The sequence below is a fragment of the Haliaeetus albicilla genome, chromosome 13 (assembly GCF_947461875.1).
Source record: "Haliaeetus albicilla chromosome 13, bHalAlb1.1, whole genome shotgun sequence".
NCBI lineage: Eukaryota > Metazoa > Chordata > Aves > Accipitriformes > Accipitridae > Haliaeetus > Haliaeetus albicilla.
In genome coordinates, this window is record NC_091495.1 from 27,400,220 (window position 1) to 27,414,404 (window position 14,185).

The window sequence follows — 14,185 nt, forward strand, 5'->3', positions numbered from 1 at the left end:
CTCAACAATGCATTCTGTTACTGAAATTGGGATTCTGGTCAAGTTTCCTATTTTAGGCACAAACTTTACAACTCACTGTTAGATGGTAATACTACAGTCATTATAATTGCTAAGCTGGCTATGTATTTAGAGGATGATAACTGTTAGTGAAGGTACTATGATAAAATAACGAGCAAATTCTACAATTCAGGATTATGGGGACTGCATTATTGCTGTAAATGCAGAAATAGCTATTGTCAAAGATAAGGAAGATTCTCTGAAGGTATATTCTATCTAATCAAAACATTTCCCACATGATAAAGTAACAAAAGCACTGAAGCGATAAAAGCAGCATTAAGCTATACAAAGATGTGATATGCAGACAAAGAACCACTTTAGAAGGAAGGTTTCCAGTTATGAAAGAAAATTATGGCTGTTTGGTCCCCTCAGAGTTCATTAACAAACACTTGGGAGCACTGATTAGGCCCTGTATCTTTGTTTTTCCACTGGCATAAAAGAAATAATGGCAAAAATGTGAAAGATTGACTAAGAACTTGGTATTAGTTTATGGGACATATTCTTAGCTTTAAGCTAATTAAAGTAAAACTCTGAAAAACTCTTCTGATCCTTAACAGTTGAAAATTTTCTCTTTTATGTTTGGAGACCATTTAACAATACAGATACCATAAGGGAATAGCAGAATGGTTATTTAATTTTTTTACTCCCTTTGCTGAAGATCTGGCTTTTAAGACCTTCACTAATTTAGATCTTTACAGAGCTATAAGAAGCCAAAAGCATTATTTATTTATATTTTTCCTGTCTGTTATTCTGTTTGGGCTTCAGAGTTTGGACAAAATAAGAAAAAACTCTGACTTAGTTTTTTTAGAATAAAACAAAACCAAAAAACTCCTTAAGATTCTGCAGTTTTAAAACACTCTTGCTTTTGTCTGTTCCTTCCATTATCAATATGTCTTTTCCCATGGTTCATAAATTTCCAGTAAACCACAGAGAAATATTCCAAGACCACAGATAATATTTAAGACCATGTTAAATTAAACCCAGCCCATAACGATTATTAATTATTGTAAGTGCTTCCTCTTTAGGCTTCATTTCCACTATTGGCAGACGGTTTGAGAAATGCCAGTGATCTGAGTAACAAGGAACACTTGCAACTTAAAATCATGGAAATTAGCAGAGTTATTTCAGATCTAAACTGCAAGCAATGTCAGTCTGTTTTGCTTCATGGATTTGTCTGCGGCTTCCCACATGCGATCTGATTTAAGGACCTGACTCAAAGTCCCCTAAGTCAGCAGGTTTACCACAGACACTGGGGGACTTTGGACTACACCACCAAACTCTAAACCTGTTCTCACATCTATGGATATTGCTGTGGGTAAAGGCCATCTTCCCAGATCCTGTTGCTTGTGGAAGGCAAGTGAATTTTTGCCAAAGCCTTCTTCCATACTCACACGTGTCCCTGCCATTCCCTGTGATGCCATTTACAGCTTGAGGGAAGGACACAATTCACATCCCTACAACCATAAAATAGGTGTTGGAAGAGTATACTTGTAATTAGGGTAAGCAGGATAGTTGTTTCCTCAGGAACAGAGAGTTCCATATCTGTAAGTTTATTTGGAAGTTACTCATATTGGTAGGAAAAGTCACAGAAAATAATGGGTCAAGTTTAGGTTAGGTATTGAATTACAGAATGAGAAAAAATGTTACACAAAGGCAAAAAAAAGAAAGCATGTGGTCAGGTATACCTGTGATTTAATTCCTTGTCTTTTTTGGGACACCTCACTCAGGTGCCAGAGCTGAGGGCACTGTCCTTCCTCACATGCTGCCCCAAAGCATCATGCCTCATCACCTCATCTGAAGATGCATTTGTATAGCCAAACCTTGGGGGTTTTTTCCCCTCCACACTGTATCAGTTGTTCTGATGGAAGGCATTAGCTTTACTTACAAACTGTGCCTTGCTTAAATATTTAACCCATTGGGAATACAGTGATGCCACTACTTGGCCTCTGAACTTACCCTCTTCCTTAGCCACTGCGTCTTAGTTTTGGCTGGAATGACTTTGGCTGTCCTTGGATTGTATCTGCAGAGCGAGCTGCTGAGAAACCGCCCTTCCCTTGGAGCAGCTTCTGCTCTGAGCTCTGCTCCCTCGCTTTCTCTTTTGTTCCTTTTGCTATCCTCCTTTTCAACTTCCTTCCTAGATCTTTTTCAATAGGAAGGCTGCCTGGGGACCTGCACTAAATAGAGATGCGAAGGATCAGTGTTTCCCTCCCCTGCTAGCTGTGGCTGGGCCCTGGGATATGTTATGCAAATCTAGCAAGGGGTATGCTCCCTCCTTCCTTCCTGTTTGGGGCCAGGATTTTCCCTTCTCCTTATCTGGCTGCTTTTAACTTGCATTTCACTTGTATTCTTTAATTAGCACATTCCTTCTAGCTTGGCTGGCTTTTTCCTGTTTACAGCATCTCCACAATTGCTACTCTATAAATCATATACTTCATGAGAAGTACTCATATGCATGTTACTAGACTCATCAATTCTAGTTCACTGGGAGCTTTGAGTATAAATTCTGTATTACATATTAATAACGCAAATAGTAACTTAGTACTGAAAGTGACTTCCTAAATGACCTTTCTTTTTACTGTGTTTTGGGGTGTTGTCGTACCTGAGTGGCTATTTCCAAGAAAGTGAGTAATGCCCAAATATATCAGGTGAAAAAATGTACAAATTAACTATATTGAAAATGAAACTAATCATTTTGTAAAGAGGATTAAGTGGCAGAGTGTGAGGACACTGCTTCTTAAAGGCAGAATTTGGCTTTTGTTACTTCTCATGAGGAAGACAAGAGGAGAGGGGTTATAATATGTAACCCATTAAAAGTCTGCAAATAATAGTATAACAGAGAGACGGAAGGAAAGAACAGGAATAGGGTAATGCTTTCCCTTCAAGGGCAGTGTGTCCACTTGGCCAGGCCAGATGTGCAGTGTGATAGTTCTTTGCGATAAAGGAGCCTGTGCAACATTAGTTGATGTGCTGCTCCTATAACGTCTCATTTTACAAATTTCAGCATCAAGCAATGGACGTGTGAAACACCTTGTGTAGTGAATTTTAAAATACTTTTGGATGGAAGAGTATGTACAAATGGTAGATGGTTTTATACTTCTTAAATGATATATCAAGATTATGGAGAGGTCCTAATAAAATCACTAAAGTCTTCATGTATGTGCTAGCAAATCAGAAAACTAAATTATGTCTCAGAATCATGGAATACTTTTGAAAGTAAATTTGATCTGTGATCATGTAAGTAAAGATACATTACTTACATAAAATGTCCAGAAATACATTCAAAATGTAAGGTGCCATTCCACTCTATAATAGTATTGCACAAATCATAGCAAAGTGATTAAAAACGGGGTGTGTGTCCTAAGCAAGAGCAGAATTTGGCTCATGTTACTTCTGCAATTCAATATGAGTTGTATATGTACATCAGTATCAGTGGGAGAATATGAGACCATCACTGCAGTGTTGAGCTGTGATTACCATACAGTGCTATGAGAGGTCCTGGGTTTAGGAACTGTGTTGCAGCGATGAATGTCAAAAGAAAGAACTGAGGCTTGTAGGCTGAGGTAGTCTTTTGTTAGACCATCTCATATAACTGGAAAAATGATCAAAAGCTTATCTTTTTTCCTCTAATATCAATCACTCTTATGAAACATACTACTTTTTTCCTACAAACCTTTCCTGTTATATTTCTCTTTTTAAGTGTAGACGACATACATTCTTATGTCAAATGTGTACTTTTTAATATTGATTACTTGAGACATTGTATGTGATAAAGGTAAAGGAAATAAAGAAAGGAGCTTTGATGAATGTATAGCAGAGTTTAACCCAGGCAGACTTTGCAGGCCGTGTTTATTATAAAGCACAGATCTCTGATGTGCAGAGACTGCAGTGAAGTAGCTAGAATTGTACTATACAGTGGCATGAAGCTACATACTAAAAGGTTTAAACTGGAGTTTACAGATTTAATTTTGAGGCAATTGCCAAAGCTGGAAAAGAGATTAAGGTTTCCTTTTTCTCATTCCGAAAATCAGAATACTCAGTGTGATAGTCCAGTCTTCCTTTTTGTGAAACACAGACTGCAACATTTCAATCCCAATTCTTTCATTAAGACCAATGATTTAAGGCTGAATTAAAACATTATCTTCAGGAAAGATACATATTTTGGATCTAACAGTGCAAATGCAGGAGAATTTATCCATGTCCCTCAAAACTTTTCCAAAAGTACCTCTGCTAACTTGACCATCCCATCAGTAGATCTTCCTGCATCTTTTCCCCAAAGGTTGAGAGGTGCCCAAACCCAAAAGATTTTTGATAAAATAGATTGTGACCAATTGCTTTAAACTTTCTGTTCTTCACGTGGCTAGAATTTTTAGCACAATGATTTTTAATAGCTTCAACCTGCACTTGCAATTCTAGCCCTAAACTCTAACTGATATGCTTGTATACTCCAGACGTTAGTCTTGCTGTGCTACACATGCCTTGAGCAGCCCAGATCTTCATCCAGTGCCAGCTAAATAGGAGACAGAAATATCTGAAGATGTTGGATTTCAAGCATGCTGTGTGTACTGTAGCTTGACATGGATCACTGTCTGGACTCCTGTTAATTTTGGTGCTTTGTAATGCATGAAATGTTAAGTGAAAAATGTTATCATATGAGGTTTTGGCCTTTTATGGACAGAATGAAGGATCTGAAATCTAAAGCTTTCACAGCTCAGCTGAATGTCATATTTGCTTGCTGAGTGAATGAGAGTCAGACAGATTCACCTCCTATTTCCTAACAAAATTAATCTGAGACCTTAAACTTAACCATAGCAAACAGATTAAAAGTTCTAAGAAATAAGAATAGGCAGATCATCACTGAAAGCTTTGAGGATGAAATGTGTCAATGAGGCAATTGAAGTAGGAAATGATCATGTGGTCCCTGACAGTTGGGAAGAGTGTCAGAAAAATATAACAATACCAGAAAAATCTGCAAAGAAGATTTGCTCTGGATTTTTAAAGTTGAAGACATGTTTTCAATCCTGCCAGAAGGAAAGATAGGAAACAGCAAAGGTTTTGTGTGGGGTAGGAGGCAGACACAGTGAGGGGAAAAGAGAAAGTCTTTCACATTCTTCAAAAGAGACAAGCAATAACAGAATAAAATAGCTAATGCTATGCAGAGAATACAGGAAAACGTAGTAATAATCCATTGCCTTGATTTAACCCTTAATATTATAGAGTGGGTCAAACTTGCCTTCTATAACTTTTGATTTCAGTGGGATTATATCCCAGATTGATATTGTCAATATATTCCTCTGCTAAAACTCACTTTATAAATGCAAAAATTATATAAAATTATTTTGCTTTTAAGTACCTGTATGTGCAAAAATAGATATTTAATAAATGTGTGTGGTTGGATAAAAGCAGTTAGAAAAAAATCATTTAATGACTCCAGTATGAGTTTGTTGAAGGTGTTATATTTAAAGTTATCAAGCTCCAAGGAATAAGTTGCTTATGCATGATATGGTTGTTACCTTAGCAGTAGTGCAAAAATGAAAACTTCATTTGCTTCAGTCATACACCCTTAGTGTATCTCAGCTCCCACAGATGTGGAGGATCATTTGTAGCACTGTACGTGTGAGCTGCAGCTCATATGGGAAGGGAAAATAATTATGGCAATGGTATGTCCTTGCTTTACTGCGCAGTCAGGAATGGCATGGGAGAGCAACAGAGATGTCAGGTTTGTAGAGTTTAGCTGTGATCCGTTTTAGCTTAAGTAAAAGTAACTGTGGAAGAGAAGAGCAGTGAGCACTAGGGAGCACAAAGGACAGCAATTTTCTTAGTTTGTCAGCACACGGAATAGTTAGAGATTTACTGGACCCTACTGAGGTGGTAAACTTTCTCCATAGCAGCCCATATGGTGCTGTGTTTTGGATTTGTGACTAAAAGAGTGTTGATAACACACCAATGTTTTGACCATAGCTGAACAGTGCTTGCGCAGCCCCAAGGCTTTCTTTTTAGCACTCTGCTCTCTCCTAGTGAGTAGACTGGGGAGGGGACACAGCTGGGACAACTGACCTAAATCAGCCAAAGGGATATTCCACGCCAAATAACAGGTTTTTTTCAACAACAACAACAAAAACTGGGGGAGGGGGCAGGGTGTGTTGTGCCTTTCAAGGTAGCAGTTGCTTGGAGCTTGGCTGGGCATTAGTTTGCTTGTGTGGGGTGGTGAGTGATTGCCTTTGCATCACTTGGGTTTTTTTCTCTTCCCTTCAGTTATTAAACTGTCTTTACCTTAACCCACAAGTTTTCTTGCTTTTGCTCTTCCTAGTCTCTTCCTTGTCCCACTGAGGTGGTGGTGGGGAGTGAGTGCTGGGTGGGTACTTCATTGCTGGCCAGGGTCAAACCACCACATGGCCTTTACTGCACAGGTTAGTGGACTATACAGTTCTGTGCTTTCTGATGCCTGCAATCTGATTTCCTTAATAAGTATATAGGCATTTGGCAGTTCCGTATCCTTAAAATCTAAGTCACTGAGGGTTACTTTCAATCAACCAGAACACCAGGAAAAATACCATGCAGTTAAATGTCAGTGCCTAGTGCTTCAGGATATACATTTGCATGGGTGAGTCATCTGATTAACATCCTGTATTCTTCCGATGGAGTTGAATGAAACACAGACAGAAATTTTTCCAGAACAGGTGCTTTTATCAGATAGACTGATTTCATAACCATTCAATAAATAAGTACATCCTTCCATTTTAACTGCCTTCAGCACTTAAATTTCCTGTCAAGGTGATGCCACAACTGAACGCCTGTCCCTCACATTTTTTTCTCTCAATGTATCCATGCCACCATAAAGTGCAATTTAGTCTTTGAGGAAATATTCTTCACAGGAGGAAATGGTCATAAAAGTGTGCCCTGAGGTAGAGCAGGAAGAGCAAGGGCACTTTGTGCCACAGCCAGTTAGCTGAGGTGACTGGTGAAGGACAGTCTGCAAGCTGGAAGGATTATTCCTAGTGTAGGGATGAGGCTGGGGAGTCCTAGCACAATAGCGGATCAGTTAAAAATCAAATGGAAGGCAAATAGAGCAAGACTGAGAAAACTTTGCAGCATCATTCAGAAGATCACCGTGATTTCATCTCCAGTTTGCAATTTGTAAACTTCCCTTTATTGATTTTCTTGTCTTTCCTTGATGACTATGTTGCCATGCACAGTCAACTAGAAAGAGTCTAAAACTTGAAATCAACACTGTAATAAAGAAAGGTAGGTTTGAACTTTACCAGTCATAAACACTTCTAAAACTAGCATTTTCCTGTGATGCTGAACAGGTAGCACCATCTGGCACCACTCTGATTGCAACTTTTATGGAGAGCAAATGTATGACGTATAGTTATGCTAGTCTCAGTAGTTGATACTGTAGTGATTAGAAAGTGGTGGCAGAGATGGGCTGTGTATTTCTCATATCAAAACACAGAGAGTTGTCTTAGAAACACTGATGATCATCCTAGTGCTGCTTTTTTGTAGTGATAAATGCCTTTGAATGACTTTCTGGACTAGAATAAAATGGTCTACAGTAAGGGCGGTAATGATGAATATGCAAGCAACTGAATTTCTTTTTTTTTACTTAGTTCAGTATGCAATTTTAATACTGCCCTAGGGTACTACTGAAGATTATTTTAATGCGGAATTTTTTTTTTTCCAGTGATTTTTTGTTGTATATATGATTGTTTGTCAAGAAAACAGTCTTCTACCAGCAGTAGTGGAAAAGCTGTTTAATAACATAGCAAATATTTCACAGATTATAATCTGGTTTTTTACAAAGGTGATTACTATTAAAATATAATGATTATAAACAAAAATTAGAGGAAAAGTCCTTAGGAATGGGAGGGAGAAAATTCCTTTTTTAGAGCGCAGATGTTATTCTGCCAAAGAACTGACAAAATAATAGTATGAAAATGTATTCTCTTTCCTCGTTTTCTGCAAATCATCGGCTCTCAGGCTTGTATATGAAAACACTGGATCAAAACACTTTCAAGTCAGTGGGAGTTTTTCCACTGAGTGTCATGAGCTTTGTGTCAGATGCTTGTGGGTTATAACTTGTGCTAATGTGCTGGACATGGGGAATGTGTTTCTCCACTGTTCTAATGCTGAAAATGGAGAAGTAGTGTTGGTTTTCTGCATCACAGGTTGCAGGACAGCTGATAGGTTTTGCCTAGTTCTGTGCTGATGAGCAAACTGACAGGGTTTTTTTGACACCTTTCAGCGTGTTCAGAGACCAAGCATAATGTTTGTCCTTCTAATGCCAGCACATGATGGTTTTTAATATTACAGCCCAGATGCTAAAGACAGAAAGACCTTAGTCATGGCAGTACTGGGCATCTGCCTATGATAGCAGATGTTACTATCCTCTTCCTAACTTCTTGTGGTGGCATTAAAGACCAAGGACAAAATGATCCTTAAAGACAGAATTTACTTCTCAATACATGAACTAGTTTTGTTGGGGAACATGTGACACATTAGTAAGCAATTTCTTGAAGGAATACAAATTCATCACTTCTTACCCACACATTACCACATAGAGTAAAAAAAAAAATTTAGATCTGTTTGCTCAGTGATGGCATTGTTTCATGATTACATTTCTGTGATCTTATTAAGGGCAAGGGAACTCCTCATTTCAGTTGGTTTCAAGCAAGTAAAATTGCAGCAAGTATTCAGGGCCTCTTTCGAGAGAACTTTCTCTCATACCATTTTTCCCATAAACCACTGAGAGTTTCTTTAAGCATTTAATGTTTGATGTTTATACTTTTTTTTTTCCCTCTTGAATGGAAGTATAACTGACTTAAAACACTCTTTCACTGATGAATACTTCATTTACAATAAGCACAACTTTAGTAATTTTATCTGTCACTCAAGATGCTGCTACCTTGTACAGCTACATTTAAGAAAACCTGCTGTTTTCTTCCCTAGACTAATTGGAAATCACAGTTGATTAAGCAACATTACAGAAGGTCATTGTTCTTACAAATAAAAAAAGAGAAGATAGAATTATCCAAAATCATCGAAGAAAGACCTCTGGATATGTTTTTCACATTTTTACAAAACAGTGTTTGAGAAATTGGCATCTGTCTGTCAGCCATATGAGACAGTCTAATCAAAGTCAGTTAATTCTGGTTAACAGTTCAGATATGTTTGAAACACTGATATTTAGCTTGTTTGGGTTTATGTCAGGCGAGCAGATTTTACATTCCAAGAGGTTCGGCTGTAGCTTGATTGTGGGCTTATTTACTGCAGAAAACAGGGTGTGACATTAGGGCAAGTTGTAGGAAACAAGAACAAAGGGTCTGAGCTATTTGTTGCTGTTGCATCACATTCTTATGAAATGATATTGTAATCCTCACAGGATGGGGAGAAAACAAAGAAAACTGGGATACAGAGCTGTAGAGTTGGATCAGACTATTTCTATTAAATGCAGAGCTCTGGGTCACAGAGAGGGTAAGTGATTTGCCCAAAGCCACAGAGGAAGTACACTGCAAGTCAAAGGTTTGAAAATTGATGCTCAGATTCTCAGTTACTCTTCCTTTACTGCAAGAATTAGTGAGCATTGCAGCCAAACAACACCATGACTTTTCTCTAACTCACTGTCTTTATCACTCTCTTTCTATATTTGCTACCTTTTTGTTTTATTTTCATATGTGACACTGAAAAAAAAAAAATCAGGAAGGCAGTAGCTGGTATATTTTTACTGATGTGCCACAGTTTCTGGAACTATTTGTACGTTATGTATTCTACATTCTGCACCACTAGAATAATGATTTGTGACTGAGTGTATAGCCAAAGGCCTGTCCTAATTTTCATTGTTAAAATTTTAACTAATACAATAACATCCCTGCAGGTCATTTGCAACCTGCGTAATCTATTTGCTGAAGCAATGTCATGTAAATTAGAATTGTGAGTAGATGATTGTAAATGATTAAGTTAGCATGTCTTAAGAAGTTACCACCCTTGAACAGAGATGCAGTAACTGATTGTTGCATGCTTCTATTTCATGACAGGTAGACTCTGGCTAATTTAAGTCACTATGCAGTGCGTGATTGTCTGACCATACCTCACAATCTATTTCTTTTAAATACCTAGGTAATTTTATTTTTTCACAATGAAGTCTGAAGTTGCTTACAAGCTGTCTAAAACTCTGATTCATCTGACAGTGTCAATTAATACAAGGTCACACACTTGACTCTTACACACTTCAGAAGATGAATTTTGTTAAGGGATGTGTGTATGGCACTGGAGGCTGCTGCTGGTTTTAGATTCTGTTTCCGGTGCAGGTGCATGGCAGCACACCAGCCAGCATGGTTGCTCTGGCACCGGCATTGAACACTGTCCTTGGGGACAGTGTGGCCTCTGTACCCTCTGTGCTGCCTTTGAGTTTTCTGTGTTTTCTGAAGTAAACAGTGTTAGATGTTGACGTCTCTATATTCACTAACTAACATGATAAAGTAAATGGGGAAGCAACCAAAAGACAGTAACATCTCCTTGGAAGTCTCGGAATTGTTACTATTCCCTACTAAATGGCTCTCTATACATATAATTTTGGCACATTTTAGAAGGAAGGGCAAGGCATGAGCCAGAATGCTCACTTAAGATTCCTTTATCCATTGTAAGACACATAGATTGACACAGGCATGGTGTTTTCTTGGATATCATTAAAGCTCTGCATAGCCACAGAGCCTCAGAAGAAACAGATTTTCAGAATGGGACCATAAACAGATATGTGCTGTTGGAGGAGCTTTTGGGACAAGACAGGCTTCCAGAATACAGAGTGCAGGCTGATAGTTGGGAAGTGCTCAGATCCTACAGTCAGTGCTGCCAAACTAGGGCTCCAGCTAGACAGTTTAAAAACCTAGACAAAGATTGTATCTGGTATATTTTTAGAAAATAATTATGCACATTCTTTTGAATATTTAAAATGATGGTGAAAACTGTATCATTCATCAGGCATGTTGGTTTAAAAAACCAAGAGATGCTGTTAGAGCCTGAGAACAGAGACATAGTATGTTTGTGAGAGATTCACAGATGCTTGATTTCTTTCATTCACCCACACAGTCTGAGATAAGCATAAGAAAATTGTTCTACTTCAAGACAGAAAGTTAACTGGTTTGAAAAGCTGTCTTGGAGGTCAAGGGCTTCCGTGATAAATCTTACACATTTTTATTTGATCAGTTTGATGATGTTTCTTAAAGTCCATATAAGAGTTGGTTGGTTTTATGTTTTAATGTTCTCAGAGCAGAGAATTCACCTTTTGACAAATGTACTGCTGTACATTAAAAAAGGATATCATGAAACTGCTGTCATTACCAATTAATGTTCTTGTTGCCATTTTCTTTCTTGTGATAATGTTTAATTCATTCTAACCTTAACAGAGATTTCTGTCAAAAAGAAAGGAGAGTGAATTTCAGACAAAAAGAATTCAGCAAATGAGTAGGGCCTAGGTAGAATATTTAACATGACAAAGAAAGCAACCAACTTCCTTCCTAATTATGTTACATTTTTGTCACTATCTGATGGATCCTTCACTGTTACAAATTGTAACAGTACCATCTGAAATCAGCTTGAACTGTGCCAATAAGCATAGCTGAGGAACTGGTCCAGTACTGCAAGCACCTACTGGGTCTCAGAAGTTGGATGGGCCTAATCATTACAAGCATGGCTACATTAGTGCAAGGGTCTTCTGGTTATTAGTGCAACTGAGAAATCAAATTAGTCCAATAGTATGATATGCAGCCTGTTTAGCAACAGTTAGAAACATTTATTGTAGTTTTATGATAATGTCTTTATTTGTGATGTTGGATGTGCTCTGTAGTGATGTAGCTGGTTGAGCTCCAAGTGCCCGACTCATGCCAATTTAGAATGAGCCTTCATTCTAAAAATTTTCTTACAAATAGGAAATTCCTGGAAAAAAAACTCAGAAGACTCCCCAAACCTCATACAGGTTATTGCTCAAGTTAAAAGTGCTCTCCGGTATAACAGCAACAATTGAATGAGACTGGCATTTCTGTAAAATATTTGGATTGTGCAACATGGCATTTTCTGACAAACCATCAGTTGAATCTAGTTTACAGATTATCCTTGAAGTGTTCAATGTCAAACCCATTTTCTCCTTCCCATGGAGGATATTGTCCTCTTATTTGTCTAAGCCAGAGCTTGTTTCAGTTATAATCTCCAGAAGAGATATTGTCTTACTAAAATGTATGGTCAGGTGCTATCTAACTCAAACCACTATACTTTTGTTAAAATCTTACTTGCTTGAGAAGGAAGCTTCTTGTCTGCTGCTGTAAACGCTTTTGCACTCTTTTAAATTTATGGCATCTATGGAGTTGTTTTCAGCTGTCTTGCATGAAGACCAAGGGAGACTTCCTGAAACCATCATGAATCATGCACGAATTTGTGTTTTTCTTTTACTTGGTGTTGTTATTGAGGCTTATGGACCATACCTAGAAGGGAAAACTCGTATTTCCAGTGAGACTATGATTCGTGTGAGGCACAATGCAATGTGACTATACAAGAATTGCCTTATTTTCCTGAAAAAGCCTTGTACTTTTCGGCATTATTCACAGAAGGCTATATAGCACACTTTGACAGCAGTCTGCATACCTGTAAAAGCATCTATGAGGGTGTGAGAGCATCAGAAATTTGTTGAAATTATTTTTGAGATATGGTGTAAAATTGAGCAAATGTGCCTATGATCTGAAACCAAAATAGACCATGTATTTTTTTCATGGCTTTTAAAAAGTTGCATGTGGATTTGAATTAAGAATCTCTAGTTGGGGCCTACTGTGAAAGCAACCCATGGAAATAAGTTACCATGTAGGGTTCGGCGTTCGGAAGATCTCACGATGTCACGGAAAGTTAGAGGGTTAGTCGCAGCCTTATGATGTGTCTGTAATCCCGCCTATCCTTGTTAGTATAAAAGGAATTGACTGCGCAATAAAAGGCAGAAGTTGGCGCTCACACTGTGTGTGTTATCTGTCTCTTTCCCTGGTCTGGGGGGTGATCAGTGATCTTATCGTGGCACCTTGATATGCGGCGAACGCTACATTACCATTCATCCCAACCTTCTCCTCCTGAAGTGGCAAATAACATAGATTTCATTGTGCACTTTCAATGACTCCAAGAAAAACAGCTCATATTATTTGTCCACTGAAAATGAATAGCAGTGAATTTTTTCCTACATACATTACTTTCCCACATGCATTGTTTTCCTACATACATCTATATATGCCCTACATGTATTAGTTCTCTCACTTTCCAGACTAAAAAATACTTAATTTTTTTCTAAAATTCATATAGATAACTTGCATAGGAGCCAGAAAGTGCACATGCTTTCAATATAGAGGGGAATATAATTTGGAAAATACACGGTTGATGACGAGTTGTTTTTCTTCTGTGACAGCAGAAGTTTGACTATTGAGGGCTATTTCCTCGTGGAAGAAGGGGAAGGGGGAAGACAGACTTTTAGATCTTGTCACGTTTTCTTCTGATTTCAGTGAAAAAATATAATTTAAATTCTTCCAGGATCGCTGTGGTTTTCTTGTGACACCTGTTTTGGAGACCTCTGTTGACACGCTACTTTTCTACTAAACCTGCTTTCTGCAGTAGTTTGTTGGTGGTATTCCTCCATCATGGATGGTGGGGAGGAGGAACGGAAAGTATTTGCTGTCAGGCTGGCATAATTATGTTTCTGCTGTGATTATGTCTTAAGTACTGTATCTTTTCATAGCAGTATTTTGCCATGACCTGATTCACTGAAGAAAGCAAGTATTGTAAACTGGCACCTCGTGGGCTGGGCGCTGGGGGTGGCAGGGGCTGCCCAGGGACCTCAGGGCAGGGCCGGGCAGCCAGGGCCTGTCCCACCACCCCAGCCAGGAGCAGGGCAGCCGGGGGGCACCGGGGCAGCCCAGCCCTGGGTATCCTGCACCTCCCTGGGGACGGGGTCAGGCTGAGGCGAGGCTGGGATGTGGGCCCCGGCTGGGCCCGGCCCAGCGGCCGGTGGCAGGGCAGGGCTGCGGGGAGCTGGCGAGTGGCCGTGCTGCGATGTTGCCGCAGCAGGGACCGATGGCCTCGGGGCGGGTGTGCTGAAATGGGCTTCCTG

General features: G+C 38.9%; 1 protein-coding gene across 6 annotated transcripts in view; it reads left to right on the forward strand.

Moving 5' to 3' along the window:
* Window positions 1-14,185, forward strand: part of SMYD3 (SET and MYND domain containing 3) — a 430,287-nt gene that overhangs the window by 312,208 nt on the left and 103,894 nt on the right. The window contains exon 1 of one of the 6 annotated variants that reach the window (XM_069800598.1): window positions 9,506-9,528. The exons of the other annotated variants lie outside the window; for them this stretch is intronic. The gene's annotated coding sequence lies outside the window, so the exon portion shown is untranslated. Of the gene's footprint in view, window positions 1-9,505; window positions 9,529-14,185 lie in introns of those variants that run through there. 6 annotated transcript variants of the gene reach the window in all.